Here is a 19,510-nt window from a genome sequence, read left to right as displayed (position 1 = left end):
CTATAGTGGTATACGGTGCTGAAAAATTACTAACTGAGGTGTAGCATATGGCGGTTGAGAGTAACCGGCCGAATAGCTAGTAGTAGTATGGCCAATTCTCCCATCCATAGGCATGGTTGAACTAGTATACTGGAAACTACTTGCCGATGAATAAAAAAGTGAAACACATTGTCGCATGATATTGGAAGTTCAGGTGTTTCTACTTAATTAACCAAACCCATCATGTTGTTCATCGGCATATAGATTTGTGGGGTTGCCCATGCATGAGGGTTGGGATACATATGTTGCATGTTGCTAAAATCATAAGAATTTGAAGCATGAAGATTATTCCAGCAATGGACCTCCCCGAAAGTTGCCCGGAACATGTGGGGCAGACGTTTGCAGCACATTATTTTGGTTCTAACTTTTACATACGAACTTCGATTGAGATGATTTTTATATCAAAATCAACCGTTTCGACGAGACGAAGACAATTCGTGCAGAAAGTTTTCTCATATACAACCATCTTGGGGGCGAAATCAGCCAAATAGTATTTTGGATACAAGATCTCTGTACTTCGAACACAACTTCAGCCTTAGAGATGAGACCGGATGACTATGGTCCAAATATCAAAGTCTCTCATTTTGACTAGAACTTTCGCACTTTGATCACTTTTCCATTTGAGGCTTTTTAAATTATGTTTTTGACCATGCCAAAATCCGGTGTCAACATCATGTTTGAAGATGAATAGACCGGATGTTTTTTCGCCAAATAAAAAACCAAGTTCCACTACGAAGCGATCTCCTAAATAAGCATACAAGCCCCCATCACCAAAAGACCCCTGATAAGTCCCTTAATTATGGAAAGGTGCCCAGTCTTTTAAGATGACTTCTTTATTCAGTTGCACAAAAAGACCATTGGATTCACGATCCAAAGGCTGGATTCACGATCCAAAGGCTGGAGAGCAGGTGGTCTCCGTCGGCAGCATCCAGCTGGATGCTCTGGACTGCAACATCTGCTATGACCCCCTCCGGCCGCCGGTCTTCCAGGTCCTCGCCCTCCTCCTTTGCCCTTAACCTCGTCTTCGTCTAGATCTACCATTTTGTATTCGGAACTTGGGACGCCATGCCTGCTGGTGCTGTAACGAGATCTTCTTTTACTGTTAAGCAAAGGAACCGTACAATTTCAGATAAGGGTTGTACACTTGGAGCTCAGCTGAAATTAAAAAAATTACATTTGGAGCCCTACGCACAACTGGGAACTTGTTCTTGGTATCAGATTTGTACATTTTGTGTTTTGTGCATGAACGCGCCCTTGTACTGTTCAGTGGAAGCTTGACTTTCTGAATAACTAAAGTTTACAAAGGTAACCAACCTCATTTACCTCTGAAGAGAGCCTAGGAAAAATTAGTATGCAAGAGGTCGACCTCTAGCCGATTCATCATTCTCCTGTATATATATCACAAAAAATCCCTTTATACGGAACTGGGTCTCCCTGAATTGGGGAAACTTATGGTAAACTAGGCTTATCTGAAAATGTTTTTAGCATGAGTAGGCGTTGTATCTTTCTCACAATTCTTGCACATTTTCTTGATTTGTTGTACACAGTGCGCTATCGGACATGCGATTTGTGCGGCCTGCCATGGTATGCTCCTGAACAAGGACAAGTGCTATGTGTGCTCCATCACCGGTGGCTATAACCGATGCATTGTGGTCGAGCAGATCCTCGAGTCCGTCCAGGCCGCCTGCTCCAACACCAAGTACGGTTGCACCGTCAAGACGCATTACCACGAGCTCAAGGACCACGAGAAGTTGTGCCCGCATGCGCCGTGCTTCTGCCCTGAAGCCGGTTGTGACTTTGCCGGCTCAACCATGGAGCTCCTCTGCCATCTCATCGATGACCATGACTGGCCGTCAACTGAGTTTGAGTACGGCCGGCGTTTCAAACTGCAGATTCAGGAAGGAATGCATGTTCTCCACACACAAGAGGTTGGTCCCCTGTTCCTGGTGAAATTCACGCCGTTGCCGCCTTTCGGCAATGCCACCTCCATCTTGTGCATAGATCCTCATGCCGTGGCAGCGGAGCGCAAGTTCAAATGTCAAGCTGGTTTCCACAGTGACGCCATGCCTTGGAAGCAGTATTCGGATTTCCACATCAGAAGCACCAATCTCTCCAACGGCTTACCAACGGAGGATGGCAGCTGCTCATTCGTTGTGCCAAATGCTCCTTCTGACCAGCCCACCGCTGCTTGCTTCTCCGTCAGTATCGATAAGATATCTCGTGGCAGCATGTGCTTAACTGGCAGTATGTGATGCGAATTACATGGAATGGAGGTCGAGATCGTAGTCAGGGAGTTCTTCGCCACTCATGGGTCTCAGCTTATTTATTGATAGGTTGTGTGCTACATGAATGAGATTTATGTCCTCTCTTCATGCCTTGTTCAATGTTTTATGTTCAGCTTGGAGGCTGCAAGTAAACGCTGATGAACTTTATAGTAGTTTGGTTGTGTGCATCTTCGGATGTAGAGATTCTACTTATGTGTGTAAGTTAGCTATATTGACTGGTTCTTGAATTCCATGCAATGCTACATCTCTTGGATAATTAGCAGCTATGTTGGCTTACTCCAGTGTAGTTGCTGCTTCTGAACTCTTCTGAGCCATGCGCTTATTTTGCCTGCGCTGTTGGCTAGAGTGGCTTGTTCAATATTGGTCGGTGTTTGAATTACATGCAGCAATCTGGGGCCAGGTATAGTGTGCATGCTACAGCATAAATAGCAGCTATGTTGTTATGCCATGCTCCTGTTTGTTATGCAATGCTCATGTTTGCTGCTCTAAACTATGGTATGCAATGCGCATGTTTTGCTTGTGTTGTCAGCCACAGTATTGATGCTAATTACAAGTGAGTGCAAGTGGACTCTGTTTTTCTGTTCTTAAAACTTAACACTGGCTTGAACAGTCCAGCCTTCACTTAGAGCATTACAGCCCGACGCGACCCAGCCGGGCTCCTCAACCGACCCCAAATGCCCGGGCTAACCGACACTCCTCATAGTCAGCTCGGATGGATACAGAGAGGCCCAAGCTCGTTCGCCATGTCAGCACGGTCCACAATGATCTGCATGGACCCCACATATATACCAAATCAGGACTAACCGTAAACCGATGTCCGCTCCATTATCTCCATCTCTTTGTTAGCTAATCTAGTCGCTAAGAATAAATTTGCAGTAGTTAGTCTGTTTCCAGCTTAGTTTGTTGGTTAAGAGCCGCGACTTGTGCGTGCCTTGCATGTAGGCTGCATGGGCATGTAGCACGATGTGACCACGTCACATTAGCCCATGCAATTAGCTGGGGTGGTTTAGCACGACGCGAACTCGTGGGATGGAACGAGCAGTCAGGGTCGTGGCGTAGAGGTAGGAAACTACCGGCCACTCCGTTTCCCTTTGTACCCAATAAATAGATGCAGTAAAAACGAGAAAAGTCGCACAGTTGAACGCGACGCAAAAACCACGGAGTCTTTCCTTGTGTGATCGAGTGATTAGCACAGATTAGACCCTAACACTCTTGCAATTCGATTTTTGGCGAGCGACGGCAACAGCGCAGGCTCCGACGATGACTCCAACTGGGAGAGCCTGTTGCGGGAAGTGGAGCCTGATGACGTAGGAGGAGCTCGCCCTCCGCATCGCACTTCGTTGGTCGTGGCTAGATCAGGTGGCAGCAACGGAAGCTCACGTTTCGACGCGCCGGCCCCCGTTGCCTGATGACGAGTGCGGGCGACTGCAAGTATGCAACCCCACCACCTCTTCTCTGCCAATCCGGAGGGCGTCCACGACCACCACTAGGTGCTCGTGCCCTTGTCGGCGCCGACGCAGATAAGGACGCCCGAGTCGGAGGCTCAAGCCACTAGCCGCGAGCGGTAATGGGCGAGGGAAAGGCGGAGGCATTGTCGAGGCACCGGGCAAGATCGCACATCGGTGAATCCCTAGGACGCACTCCTCACGTCGGTCCTCCGCCGCTCCCTGATGATGGCAGAGACGAATGCGCGGCGGCTCCGGCGCAAGAATGCCAAAGCGCTCTAGCTTCCCATCAAGCTGTCGGAGTGCGAGGCAGCGACGTAGGCAGCGGCCAAGGCGAAGGCAGAACGGCATGTCCCAGGAGCAGGAGTGCTTTCTCTGGGGGCTGGTCAGGCAGATCTCGTCCGACGACGCCTCGGACTTCAGCGACAGATTCAGCTCCAACGCTGACGACCCTCCAGTTGCCAACGCCTACGTGGAGGGCCAAAGTAGCACCAGCGACCGCAACGAAATGGTGATTTCCTCCATCCCTCCAGCCCATGAAAACTTGTTACCTTGGTTCTCCGATGCATGACCGCTTTAATGTAAATTATGCCCGATTTAAGTCTGTTTGTTGCTAGTTTGTTGATCTACGTAAGTTTAGTTTTAGGGACTGTCTAAATCACATCCGGCTGAAATCCAATTGGCTTTCAGTCATATTTTTTAGATGACAACTGTCCCTGTCCCTGTCCCGTATCCCCTGTTTCAGCTTCTCTGTCCCGCGTTTATGATTTTAAAACAGGTCCAGACCCCCAACTTTTAACGGGTCCACACCCAAAACATATCAAACACGTACAGATAACATCTGCAATATGAACTAACAAATGACTAAATTTACACTAAACCACTAAGAATTACAGTGAAAAATCACTAAAAAATGCACTGAAATTCCATTGGAAAATACCACTTGGAAAATACACTGTAAAAATACCACTCAAATAACATTAAAAAATCCACTGAGAAAAATACTAAAATTCGACTAAGAATTACACAGCAAAAATCACTAAACAAAATGTCTGCAATACCACTAAGAAAAAACATGTAAAATAAACTAAAAGTACACTAAAAATCCACTAGGATTCTGCACTGTAAATCCAATAAGATTTACTATGTAAAGCCTATTAAAGTACACTGTAATTCCACTAGGCATTACAGAGCAAAATCAACTAATAGTTACACTGAAAACCATCATGGATTACAGTAAAAACTCCAGAATTACAGAGTACTAATATTGGATTTGGACACAAGAAGGTGGACAAGGCAATGCACATGAAGCAGATGAAAATGTCTTCATCGGGCAATTCTTCAGAGGTGGATTTTAGTTTATTGCAGAAGAATGAAACTGGTGGGATGCTAGTCACATTGAAATGAGACAAGATAAACTCACAACCAGCATCAGCATTGGACACAATAGGCTCACCGTCAACAGGAAGACCTAATATATCATGGGTGACATAGTCGCAAATCGGAATAAACATTTTCCTAATCTGAATCATTGAAGCACGAACATCAAATTTGGACGCTAGCCATTTGACAAACCTAAGTGGCACCTCTGTCCTCACAAATTTGAGAAGGCAATCTGCCCCATAACTCTGAAGAACACGTACTTGCTAAGGAGACAAGCCGCCAGTAACAGTGGAGAGCAACTTGCTAGAGTATCTAGCGAATGTATTTGCTACAGGAAAATCAGAAGACCTCGTGCGCTTCTACAATAGAACAAGAAACACAAAACAAAAAAAGGAATCAGGATAAAAATACACTAGATCAACAATGAAAAAACATCTAGCAGAAATATCAAACAAGGGGAAAAAACAAATTTAAATCTATCTCAAACTTATATCTATCTCTATCAGAGTGGTAGTTGGGTACAGAAAATGCGAATAGAACAAAGAAACATAAATACCACATTGCGAGCTCCAACATCTGTTATCTTCCGTTTCAGGCAATTCGCTTTTTGCAAGATATATAAACAGGCAATGAATTATACAATAAAAACAAACATAAATGAAAACTGGAACAAAATGCAATAATTACAATAACATGCTTACATGCGACACATAGAAATCATACAAAGCTTTGTCAAAATCAGGATCATCCATTGAACCTTCCTGCAGTAAACAGTAAAAAGGAATAAGCTGACTGGAACAAATAAGTTACCAAACAAGAATAAACAAAAAAAGGAAAATCAAATATCAAAACAAGAAAATAACCTCTGAAGCTTGGAAAGAATCGTCCTCGGCGAAATCATTGGGGACAAAAGGATCCCCATCAAAATCATCAGACTCTTCTAAACTGGCATCATCGGCACCGATCAGGTGATCTCCGCCGAGGCCATGAAGGCATACGATGGGGTCTTCGCTGCGCCCCTTTCTCATGCCGTATTGACAGCCATTGCCGCGCTCGTTGGTCGCGTGCTACCCGCCGACCCGTCCACGGCGCCTGTCACCACGGTGATCTCGGGCAGCCCGATCGAGGCCTAGCCGCGCCGACGCGTGCCTTTCGTCGACCTCTGCCTAATGGATCACGGCCTCAAAATCATCAACTGGAACGTGCGTGGCCTAAACGCCCGTGCCAGACGCACGGCAGTTCGCTCGCTCGTTGTAACCTCCGGCGCTTCGATCGCTTGCTTCCAAGAGACTAAAATGGAATTCGTCTACTCGTCGACTGTCCTTGAGACGTTGGGATCTGAGTTTGATGAATATGTTTATCTCCCAGCGAGCGGCACCCGTGGCGGGATCCTGCTGGCTTGGAAGAGCCGGGACGTGATGATCACGGACCCGATGTTCACCACCAACACCATCTCCGCCCGGGTTGCGACCTCTGGCAGCTCGAGCGTGCCGTGGTGGCTCTCTATCGTCTATGGCCCCCAGGACAACAACGCCAAGATCGCCTTTCTGCAAGAGATCCGCGACGTCCGCGACGCATGCCCTGGCCCATGGCTCATCTGCGGGGACTTCAATATGATCTACCGCGACGAAGACAAGAACAACGGCAATCTCAATCAGAGAATGATGGGGCGGTTCCAACGCGTCCTCAACGACCTCGCGCTCAAAGAAATTTACCTCAGCGGCCGGCGCTATACGTGGTCCAATGAGCAGAGCCCGCCCACCTTGGTCCATCTTGATCGAGTGTTGTGCTCCACGGACTGGGAAAAGCTGCACGGCGAATGCCATCTGCGCTGCCTAGCCTCAGTCGTCTCGGATCACTCCCCCCTCTTGCTCGACTGTTCGCCTCTCCCATCAGCACACCGACGATTCCACTTCGAGGAGTACTGGACTCGCCTCGCCGGTTTCCCGGAGATCGTGGCAACCTCGTGGCATTCGGTGGACGACGCCAACCCGTTCCGGCGGTTCATGCGGCGCATGCAGGCCACTGCGTGTAAGCTCACCAGCTGGAGCGCGCGCTCCGTTGGCAACGTGCGAGACCAGCTTGCGATCTCTCGTGAGTTGCTGCTCCGCTTCGACGCCGCGCAAGAACAGCGGGCCCTATCGCCGCATGAAGAATGGCTGCGTCGCCAACTCAAGTTATCCTACCTCGGCCTGGCTTCTCTCGAGCGGACGATCGCCCGGCAGCGCGCACGCATTGCATCTCTCAAAGACGGCGACGCGAACACTACGTTGTATCATCGCCAGTGCACATACCGTAAGCAGAAGAACTGGATCCATGGCATCTCTGTCGACGGCACCGTGCTCACTGCTCCTAGCGACATGGCTGCGGCCACCTTCGAGCACTTTGACAGCCGGATTGGGACGGACGTGCAACGTGACTGCACCATTGACCTGTCGCAATTCATTGAGGCCTCAAATCTTGAAGACCTCGATGTGCCATTCAGCGAAGATGAGATTTGGCAAGCCATCAAAAGCTTGCCGTCTCGCAAGGCGCCCGGCCCCGACGGCTTCACCGCGGAGTTCCTCCGCTCCTGCTGGCCGGTCATCAAGTACGACCTCCGATGCGTCTTCGACCAGGTTTACGCGCTGCGTGGAAGAGGGTTTAGCTGCCTTAACCAGGCGCTAATTACGCTCCTCCCCAAGCGCGCTGATGCCAATGGCCTGGGAGATTATAGGCCCATAAGCCTAATTCACATTGTCGCCAAGGTCCTCGCCAAACTGCTTTCGCTCCGCCTAGCCCCCAAGCTCAACAACCTTGTCAGCAACGTCCAGAATGCGTTTATCCCCGGGCGAAGTCTTCATGACAACTTCATCCTCGTGCGTCAATCCGTGTGGCTTCTGCACCAGCTTGGTGCCCCTCGCGCGCTCCTGAAGCTTGACTTGGCGCGGGCTTTTGACTCCGTCTCGTGGCCTTTCCTGTTCGAGGTACTGCGATGCCATGGCTTTGGCAACCGCTTTCTTGGTTGGATTGCCCTTCTCCTGTCGTCGGCCAGCACGAAGGTTCTCCTCAACGGCAACCCAGGACCCGCGATTTGGCACCGCTGCGGACTGCGCCAAGGTGATCCAGTTTCCCCGCAGCTCTTCGTCCTTGCCGTCGATACGCTGGCTCGCGCGGTCGAGCTCCGAGCCATACAGCAGCTCCACCCGTGCCGCACCATCCCTACCATATCCCTTTACGCCGACGACGTCATTCTCCTGTGCCACCCATCGCCGGATGATATCGCGGCGGTGAAGGAGATCCTGGAGCTCTTTGGGCGCGCCTCCGGCCTACACGTGAACTTCCAGAAGAGCGTTGCGGCCCTCATCCGCTGCGACACCGAGGACGCTGCTCATGTCGTGGCGCTCCTGGGATGTCCCATTGTCGAATTCCCGCTCACTTACTTGGGCATCCCGCTCACGTTGCGTCGCCCCACTGCTGCCCAGCTCCAACCCGTCGTCGACAAGGTTGCTGGGAAGCTGCCCTCCTGGAAGGCTTGGCTAATGAACAAAGTCGGCCACCTTGCCTTCGTCAAGGCTGTCTTGAGCGCGATCCCCATCCATCAGCTCCTTGTGCTTGCACCGCCAAAGAAGATCATCAAACTTTTGGAGAAGATTGAAAGAGGATTCCTTTGGGCTGGCCGCGCCGAGGCTAATGGAGGCAATTGCCACGTCAACTGGCGGCGCGTCTGCCGGCCTATCCAGTTCGGTGGCCTCGGCGTTCACGATCTCGAGCGCACTGGCCTTGCCCTTCGCATGAGGTGGCAATGGCTCAGCCGAGTCGATGATAGCAGGGCCTGGAACGGCCTTGACCTGCAATTCGCGCCCGAGGAGCGCGCGCTCTTCCTCGCCTCCACTACCATGACTATTGGCAATGGCCAACGCTCCCTATTCTGGGAGGACAGATGGATCAACGGGTGTGTAGTCCGCGAGATCGCGCCCCTCCTTTTTGCTCACATCCCCAAACGGCGTCGCAAGTCCAGAACCGTAGCGGACGGCCTTCATGCAAACCAATGGGCCACGGACATCCATGGCGCGATTGGCGTCCCGGAGATCGGAGAATACCTGCGCCTCTGGCACATGCTCACCGAAACCGCCCTCACTGACGCTCCAGACTGCATTCGCTGGAAGTGGACCGCGAACGGCGAGTACTCCGCCAAGTCCGCATACCTCGCCACTTTTCAGGGCTCCACCAGATGCCAGGCTTGGAAACTTACCTGGAAGTGTTGGGCACCACCTCGGGTGCGCTTCTTCCACTGGCTTGCCAACCTCGATCGGTGCTGGACGGCCGACCGCCTCGCGAGACGCAACCTGCCGCACCCACAGCGCTGCCCTCTTTGCGATCAGGCTTCGGAGACGATTCATCATCTTCTCCTGGAGTGCCCTTTCAGCCGCGAGGTGTGGCACGAGATTCTCTCATGGCTGCGCCTCTCTTGCCCGCTGCCCAATAACGATGCCACTCTCCACGATTGGTGGTGCTCTGCACGACAAGACACGCCTAAACCCATGCACAAGGGATTGGCCTCCGCTGCCTTGCTTGTCCCTTGGATGATTTGGAAGCATCGCAACGGATGCGTGTTTGAGGGCGCAACACCGTCGGTTACCTCCCTGACTGCTAGGATTAAGGATGAGGCCGCGCTCTGGGCCAGAGCTGGCGCATTGGGGCTCCGGGCCATCTTGCCACAAACCTGGGATGTCCACTAATGTGCATGTACTCTCCGTGTAAATCTGCCTCCTAGGAGGATTGTACCAAACTCCTTCTTTTCAATGCAATGAAACGCAAAAGTCTTTTGCGTTTTCTCAAAAAAAAGAAAAAGAAAAGCCCTTACCAAGACCCTTCATGATTCTACCCATACTTTAATCTATTTCCCAAATATATAAAAACACATAGAAAGGAACAATGCTAAGAAGAAATGGCAGAAAGGTAAAACAATACAAAAAAAAAGAATATTTACACACACCAAAGGCAGATCCGTACAAAGATCAGCCAGACAAATACAAAAAATACATGAACTAAATCATAAAAATACAAAACTACTGCCGTAAAAGCGCAAAGAACTTTATGCATATGCATAAATTTCTAACAGCTATATAGCTGTAACATTTACCATATGTTTGTTTATAATTATATTACAACTGAATAACTAAAGTGCCTAACAAATAAATTACACAAAAACTACAAAAAATAACTAACTAACATTATCAGGCAAAACTATCCAAAACACCCTGCAAAAAAAACAGAAACTGACATTAGTGTGAAGCAAGACATCACAAATAAAAATGAAATAACATAAACAATCAGTTGCAAATACATCACAGTAAAATAACCGCTAGGATTACAAGGAATATAACACTGATAAAGAACTGCTAGGATTTACCGTGATGGCGTGCTACAAATCCCACTAGCATTTGCAAAATTATAATTACACTGATAAGATATAGAAATTACAGTGACAAAACCACTACGAATTACAGGATTAATTCAAAATAATTCACTAAAAGAAAGCCTCTAGGGATTGCACTAGAAAATCACTCTAAAAAGGTGAAGTAAAAAAACACTAAAATTTGCACTAAGAAATACAGTGTATATCCAGTAAAATGTACAGTGACAAAACCAGTAAAATTACAGTATAAATCCACTGAGATTACAGTGTAAATCAAGAAAGAATTACAGTAAAAATCAACAAGGAATTACAGTGCAAATTAATAAAGAGTTTCAGTGCATATACAGTGTAAATCAACAAAGAATTACTGTGTAAAAACATAAAATTACAGTACTAATTACACTCAGATTTACAGTGTCAAAATCAAACGGTAAACTAGCATCAACACTTACGGGCTATAATGGGGATCACAATGCAAATCCACTAGGAATTACATTGTAAAAACAAAAAAATGTAGGAATTACAGTACTAGTTACACTATAAAACCAATAAAAATTACACTGATAAACCAATATGAATTACACTGATTAACCAATAGGGGTTACACTGTAATTACACTGAAAACCAAATAGGAATTACATTCTCACCCAACTGCATATCCAATGACAATTACATTGCAAATCCAATGAAAATTACAGTGTAAACCCAAAATGAGAAGTACAGTGTAAATCCACTAGCAATTACACTGTAAATCCATTGAGAATTACAATGTAAATCCATTGAGAATTACAGCCACAATCCCAAGGCGACCCAGCATGCCAACCATACATACACACTGTGACAGTAAAAATGGCCCAGGGGAAAATTAACACATACTCCCTCTGTAAACTAATTAGTGATCTAAACGTTCTTATATTAGTTTACGGAGGAAGTAGATACTAACAATGGAGAGCAGGAGGAAGTAGATACTAACAATGGAGAGCAGGGACTGAACGATGATCTACTATGTTCAAATTGCTCAAATAGCGCATATAAAATCAAACAACCAGCCAAATTCAAACAATTAACCACAGTGCCCATCTCATAGATCGATAGATCTCACGAATTACAGGAGGGATTTGGGGGTGTGAGAGATAGAGTACATGAGAGGATGTAGAGGAAAGTTGGGATAGGTACAGAGAACAGGAGGAAAAGTTCAGACTAGACTCACACATACCTCTCACACACGGCATGACATGCTAACAAATACAGAGCACACACACCCTGTTGCGTGGGTACACCAGTCAGCCTACCATAGCACACTCAAGGCTACACCTCTCTGTAAACCATCACATTGACTGTTGTGTGCTGCACCATCTCCTCGGTCATCAGCTTCAGGCGACTCTGTTTTCACACTTGGCAAATCAATCCCAGAAACCATAAATCGGTTGAAGGTGTGACACACATGGAGATCAATGAAACTAACAACCAACCAGAAACCCTAATCAAAATTTGCATGACAGACGAGATTCAAACACAGGAAGGGCGGAACCGCACACATCTACACAAGAAGCTGCGGGAAATTAACACAAGCAAACAGATCTGACCAAGAAAACACTACGCACTAACATACAGAGCTGAGGATCAAAGCAACAGGGGAGGAACATACCGAATCGAACAAAACCGACGAGCGGCGAAATAATGGTGCCAAGGTGGATGCGGGGCGGAGAGATGATGCAGGCCTTCGGCTGGAGAAACAACGACGAGGCGGAGGGACGAGGGAGCGAGGCAGCAGGAGGGAGAGCACCGACGAGTCACCACCAACCAACGAGCGGCGAGGGAGGGCTCCAAATCGCCATGGATATCTCTCTCAGTTGCCTTCTGGGTTACGTGTTCGAAATGAAAAGGGGATCGAGCGGCGCGGGGAAGAGACAGAGGAAGGAAAGAAAAAGAAAAACACCGACGCGCGGCAGCGAGCGGTACTAACGGGTCTGGAAAATACAAGCGGGCCCGATAAGAAACTCAGCGCCAGCAAACGACGAAAAAAAGCACGAATCTCGCGACAGAGATCGCACGTCTCAAAAAACGACTGAAAGCCAATAAATTTCATCCATATGAAAATTAGCAATTCCGTAGTTTTAACGTGTATGGATCTGAGGTACAACAAAATTATGGATGGTCGTTCCGTGGCTGAAGACGCGCCCTACCATTGATGCCATGTGTGCAAGTTTGAACTTCCGTAAATTAGAAGCAAACTTGCCGGACATCTGCGGGAGTACGAACGCCTGGCCAACCAAAGTTTCCAAAGTTCCCTTGCTACTTGGCGGAAAGGAATATGCCATTTAACTACATACTACTTTCTCCGTCCCATAACGAAACTGCTCCATGGACGATACTGGTGCCCGACGTGTGCACGATACGTAAATCCAGCGTCCTGTGTTGTTTCACTCATATGCATGTACGGCCTGATTTAATCATCGGCTGTGAATCGTCCTAATTTTATCGTATGCATAGCATGACTCGTCCCATAATACAATAGCACTTTTGACAGTACAAGGTTTTAGCCAAGGCCCATAAGGTGCACACTCTTTTTGTTTATTTCTTCACCCAATTCCACATGGCACAGTATTGCATAGCCTCGTGTATATATATGCACAAGACAGCCTAACCCATGGATCACGTAGACCTAATCGTACTTGCTTTTTGAGTCCAAAGCGGACTTGGCTATCTTAAATGACATACGTAAAGATGTTTTGGTGGAGCGTTTATTCTCGGCCCACCAAGGTTCAAGTCTTTGATGTTCACATTTATTTTTGGATTTATTTTAGGATTTCCTGTGATGCATATTCAGTGGGAGGAGACGTTCCCATCGACGACGAGGTGCTTACGGTGACTTTGTAAATTTCAAGATGATATGCCGGTTCAGCCATTCGGAGATGCTCATAAGGGTAGGATGTGCGTGTGTGCGTTCATAAAGGTGAGTGTATGCACGTGTATATGAGCGTTTACGTCCGTACTGCATTCAACAAAAAAAGATTCATGAGGCCCTGATCAGAAGATATAAGGGAGTTCGTTTGGAAGAGAATCGGGCTATCGGACCATGTTGGCAGGCCAAAGCCTTGCAAACAAATAAAATAGTCTATTGAAAAGTAAAACTAGGCCCAATACGGGCCTCTCAAATGGCCATGTGTGAGTGCACAACTTGCACAGGCCATTGGACGGCCCTGAGCAGATGTCGGGAATTTTCTATTGGACGCCCGTTGCGTCAAAGTGTCCCCGTTTCGCACAAACCTGACGATCGAGTGATGCCATGGGCCGGCCCATTTAACGTGTTTGCAGCGTTTCTGGTTTTGGGAACCTTTTCGAGTTTTCCAGACAGTTTTTTCCAGTTTTTGGAATCTTCTTGAAGGTTCCTGAACCGCCTTTTTCTTTTTCAATTTATTTTCCGTTTTTATTTTTTCTATTTCTCTTGTTTTCGTTTTTTCTTTTCTATTTTCTGTTTTTTCTTTTTCCTTTTTTTTATTTTTTGTTTTCCTTTTTTTCTTTTCAAGTTTATTTTTCTTTTTCAATATTTTTTTGGAAATATCAAATATTATTCAGATTTTCAAAAAATGTCCCTGGTTTTTAAAATTTGTTCATAAATTCGAAAAATGTTCATGGTTTCAAGTTTATTCAAATTTCAGAAAATGTTCCTGTTTTTCAAATTTTGTTCACAAATTCAAAAAATGTTCCCTTTTTCAAAATTTGTTCCTCTTTTTCAAATTTTCTTCACACATTCAAAAAATGTACGCTTTTTCAAAATTTGTTCACAAATCCAAAAAATGTTCATGGATTCAAAATTTTTGTTCTGAATTTAAAAAAAAATTGTTCCTGTTTTACTAATTTTGTTCACAAATTCAAACAATGTTTGGAGTTTCAAAAAATGTTCGTGGTTTTCAAAATATGTTCGGAATTTCAAAAAAAGATTGTTCACCAATCCAGAAAAATGTTCACGTTTAAAATAATGTTTGCGGTTTCATCGTTTTGCTTGCAATTTCAATAAATGTTCCCATCTTTCAAATTTTGTTCGCATTTCCAAAAACTCATACAATACAAATTTTGTTTGTATTAAAAATGTTTTTTTTTACTTTTTTGTTCCGAACGTATAAAATGGTCATGTTTTCCATTTTTGTTCAGAACTTAAAATCTGTTTGTGATCTCTGGAAATATTTGGAAATTTTAAGAAAGGTTCAAATTTTTTCGTAATTTGTTTGTTTTTTCGGAAATGGTTAAACTTTTAATAAATTGATCGCGTTTTAGAAAACTGTTCAGGAGTTGCAAGATTTGTTCGTGTTTAATTTTCAAAGTGGGATATCAAAAAATCTTAACTTCTAAAAAAAGGAATATAGTGAAATCACAACATTTCAAAACTGCTCGCAATTTTTAAGAAATGTTTTCCAAATCTCAACGCTTTCTGGGTGGTCTTATCAAATTTTGCACCTCTTATAGCCAGCTGTTGTTGTTTGGTGTAGTGGTTAAGGGCTTGCTATCTGTTGCATGAGGTCCCGGGATCAAATCCGATAAGTCTTGTTTTTATGCCCTTTTTATGTCGCGCGACAGGAATCAGATTGGGCCGGCCCAGTAGTGCGTCTCCCCTGTGCGTCGAGCCGCTGTATGATGCAAAACGCGTCATATAGGAGGTCCCCAGATGTCGCTTTATGTGCCGACGAGTTCACCGACTGGATGGGTTATCACGAGCTGCACCGCTGAGCGCGACAACAACACCCGCGCGTGTAGAATGCGGCGTCGCCTCTCAGTGCAAGAGTGCACGGCGATGCCCTTTTTATGTCGCGCGACAGGAATCAGATTGGGCCGGCCCAGTAGTGCGTCTCCCCTGTGCGTCGAGCCGCTATATGATGCAAAACGCGTCATATAGGAGGTCCCCAGATGTCGCTTTATGTGCCGACGAGTTCACCGACTGCATGGGTTATCACGAGCTGCACCGCTGAGCGCGACAACAACACCCGCGCGTGCAGAATGCGGCGTCGCCTCTCAGTGCAAGAGCGCACGGCGATACCATGGTCATGCATTTGTCTTCCTCCAATAATCCACAAACGGATATGAGAACAAGCTGGCTAGTAACCTCGGCGTTCTTATGCAATTCATGTTGTTTAGCAATAAATGCTTGGAGGCTTAGGGTTGTATGTCATATAGTACCAACACAGAGTGTCTAATGCAAGAGCTATGGGCAGTCATCCATCTCATGTCCATGACTTCATCCTTAACAGTTTGTTCACTCACAGGCAACACATGACAAGGATCAACACCATTGTGTGATTAGAGTGGCCATGTATGTCTCCTAAGCTATTCCTCCGCATGTTACATATATGATTAGCTAGAGTCTTCTAGGTGCACCCATGGTATACGGTTGGTTGAACATAAAATTCAACTGATTGTTTAAAACTCGAGGATAGAGTAATCACTGTAACAACCGCAGGCCTGTACGGAGGTTGACACCCTTCAAGAAATCACAAAGCTTGACATGGTATCACAACTGCGGCACTCGGTGAAGTGAGTCTTCTAGCAACTGGCCATTTTTTTATTTTTCATATCCATCTTCGACCCTTTAATGATGGATGGGCAGTGAATGCACATATTATTATTTTTGGTTTTGCTTTCTTGTAACCTTTTGGGACATTTATTTTGGTAAAACGGCAAATTCTTATGTGGGGTCTCTGGAAAAAATGATCTATTTGGTGGAGCACATTTAACAAACTCTAGTAATTTTGTGAAAAAATATTTTTCACTGCAATTTAAAAACATGCTAAAAAAACAATGCACTTCCTCCATTACAGAATATAAATTGTACTACTGATTTTGGAAAAGTCAACTTCTATATGAACAACTTTATAGAGCAAATACCAATAATCACGACCATAGATTCATCATGATATGTTAGTTAGTTGGTATTGTAGAGGTTGATATAATTTTCTATAAATTTAGTCAAACAAAGAGACCTTTTTTGAAAAATTAATACATCTTATATTTTTAAAATGGGGAGAGTAATATTTGAAAGACGATGATGTAATACCAGAAATACAACATATAAGCGAAATGTTTGGAAGAACAGAATATAATTTGCAGAATGAGCACAATATTTGTAGCAAAGTTCAGAATCCGTGCAGCATATTGTCTGTTTGCATGTAGCAAACCCAAAATGAGTTTATAACATGTCAATCGAAAATCACCAAACCTTCATTTTGGAACACCAACCTTGCTGCCTCGGGCTTAATGCGTCCAGATTGAGCGACACCTCATATGTGCTTCACACAAATCCTGGCAATTTCCCCTAACCTCGACGATCACAGTTGCATCTTCATTGTGAGATTGGCCATCCATGTGCAAGCTCCCACCGCCAATGCGATGCAATGATGGCCCTGAGATAGAGTAAACAAGGATGAGCAAGAATAATTCTCAAGCATGCCACATATCCCACAAATCTGTGTAAAATAACTGTCCCTGTTTATGCATGTATATACGCATGGTAATGTTTCTATGTGTAGATGGGGGCAAAAAAATGTAGGGAGGAAGAACTGTAGCAAGTCGTGTAGGAGGTGGTTAGCCAAGTCTTTTTAGTTATTTATCAACACCATATAGTTAGTACATACTTGCTGTTTGTGCGGAATTACAAGTTTTTTTAGGGAAACAGCAGGACTTTGTTGCGTATTTTTTTATTTTACAAAAAGTGTCTTAAAGAAAAGAAATAGCTATACAGGAAAAACAGCTAGCTAAAGAAAACTAAGAAAAAACTATCAAAACCGTACATACATACATACATGAATATGCATCCAGGCAAAACTATACAAAAGCCTAAACCCAGCTCTCCAGCCCATGGTACTTCTCTTGGCCCTCTGCACTAGCCACTGGAACTCTGTTTTGAATTTCCACTTGCAAGCATAGATGTTGGGTGTGATTCGTTTTGAGATCCAATCGTTTCTTGTGGTCCAGATTGCCAAGAAAGAGAGAACTATGATTTCCATAGCAAACGGCAGTCCAATCTGCTACTTGAGGGAGTCCATTCTTCTTGTATTCCTTGGTGCAGGGGGGTCCAGGATGGGCACAGATAAGACAACACAAGCGTGCAAAGGGACAGTAGAAGCACAAATGATCTTTGGTTTTCAGCCGGTTCCTGTTACAAATCGCACAAGAGTAATTTTGAATGAAGAAATGTTTACGTTGTAGCATTGCCCTTGTGTGTGTGTGCGATATGCGGAAACACCTTGTCCTCGGTGCGAGGGGGCGTGGTACGTGTTATAGGCAGGGGCGCAACAACCCTGTAGCGCATACATGAGATCTTACAGGAGACTTGGACAAGAAGGGATAGAGTAGGTTACAATAGATAGATATCAACTAACTACCTAGCCTATCTCCTGGTGGACTCCTGAACTCCTGGTGCGGTGCATGAGAGAGTCAACATGACAGGTTGACAGGTTGTTTGACACCCTCCCTTAATCACAACTTCATCAAGTTGAGATTATGTTTGAAATCCTCAAAGCTTCTAGTGGGCAAAGGTTTTGTGAACCCATCTGCAATTTGATCTCTGGAGTGCACAAACCGAATCTCAAGTTGCTTCTTGGCAACCCTTTCTCTCACAAAGTGAAAGTCTATCTCAAGGTGCTTTGTCCTGGCATGAAAAACTGGATTAGCAGAGAGATAGGCAGCACCTAGATTGTCACACCATAAAAATGGAGGTTGAGTGCCTCTAACACCAAGTTCCCTCAAAATGGATTGGAGGCAGATAATCTCTGCTGTTGCATTTGCCAGTGCCTTATATTCTGCCTCTGTACTGGATCTAGAGACTGTAGCTTGCTTTCTTGCACACCACGATATTAAGTTGGGACCAAAAAATACTGCAAAACCACCAGTAGACCGTCGATCATCCAGGCAACCTGCCCAATCAGAGTCTGAAAAGGCACTCACAAGTGTAGATGGTGACTTACTAAAATTGAGACCAACATTAAGAGTGTTCTTGACATATCTAACAAACCGTTTTGCAGCAGTCAAATGAACTGTGGTGGGTGCATGAAGGAATTGACAAACTTTGTTGACAGCAAAAGAAATATCAGGCCTAGTAAGTGTTAAATATTGAAGTACACCTACTAGGCTTCTGTACCTTGTACTATCATCTTGACTTAGAGGCTGCCCTTCTGTAAGGGACAATTTTTCTGAACATGACAAAGGAGTGGGTGAGGGTTTACAACCTTGCAGACCAGCTTTCTTTACCAGATCTGCTGCATACTTTTCCTGGAAGTGATGAAGTCCATCCTCATGTCTCTTACCTCAATCCCTAGAAAATAGTGCAAGTCTCCAAGATCCTTAAGAGCAAACTCAGTGCTGAGATCCTTTAACAGTCCTGTAATCACTACTAGGAAAAGGACTGTAGATGGGATGGGTACTAATGGCGCACCTGTCAGGTAGTGCGCCACTACTATATACTAATGGCGCACCATTTGTTGATGCGCCATTAGTGTGGAAGACACTAATGGCGCATCATACACACGGTGCGCCACAAGTAATAAATTTTTTGTTTCATTTTTCCACACATACTAATGGCGCATCCGAGCGAAGTGTGCCATTACTAGTTCTAACTAGTAATGGCGCACTGGACACAGAGTGCGCCATTAGAATATATATTTTTTTTGCAAAACTTCTAATGGTACCAGGGTCGACCCCCGCTCCACCGGACGCCGCCGCCGACCGCACCCCGCACACTCCACCGCCGCCGACGACCACCCGCACCCTCCCCGGCCCGCTCCACCGTCACAAATGAATGCAACTAAAATTGCAAAAAAACAAATTTGATGCTATTTTTTCATATTCATAAATATTTTCAAATAACAAATTTGATGATATTTTTTTCAAATAACAGATTCACCGTACGCCGCCGCCGCCCACGCGCCCCCGCCGCCTCCCTCTCCCCTTCCTCCGTTCGCCGCAGC

At 45.6% G+C, this 19,510-nt stretch overlaps 2 long non-coding RNA genes and 1 pseudogene across 2 annotated transcripts; 1 reads left to right on the top strand and 2 right to left on the bottom strand.

Annotated features, from left to right (window-relative positions):
* Positions 1-863: 863 nt before the first annotated feature.
* On the top strand, positions 864-8,674 carry LOC119279170 (annotated as a pseudogene).
* LOC119280625 lies at positions 5,630-6,094 on the bottom strand. The gene is made up of 2 exons (XR_005138126.1): positions 6,016-6,094; positions 5,630-5,913 (listed from the first exon to the last, which is right to left on the bottom strand). It is a non-coding gene; the product is annotated as an uncharacterized LOC119280625 (long non-coding RNA).
* Positions 8,675-11,607: 2,933 nt separating the features above from the next.
* LOC119274543 lies at positions 11,608-12,493 on the bottom strand. Its single transcript, XR_005135195.1, has 2 exons — positions 12,202-12,493; positions 11,608-11,936 (listed from the first exon to the last, which is right to left on the bottom strand). It is a non-coding gene; the product is annotated as an uncharacterized LOC119274543 (long non-coding RNA).
* Positions 12,494-19,510: the final 7,017 nt, after the last annotated feature.

The sequence above is a fragment of the Triticum dicoccoides genome, chromosome 3B, assembly GCF_002162155.2.
Source record: "Triticum dicoccoides isolate Atlit2015 ecotype Zavitan chromosome 3B, WEW_v2.0, whole genome shotgun sequence".
Taxonomy (NCBI): Eukaryota; Viridiplantae; Streptophyta; class Magnoliopsida; order Poales; family Poaceae; genus Triticum; species Triticum dicoccoides.
Note: the sequence above shows the minus strand (reverse complement) of the source record. Positions and strands in the feature narration are given on the sequence as shown.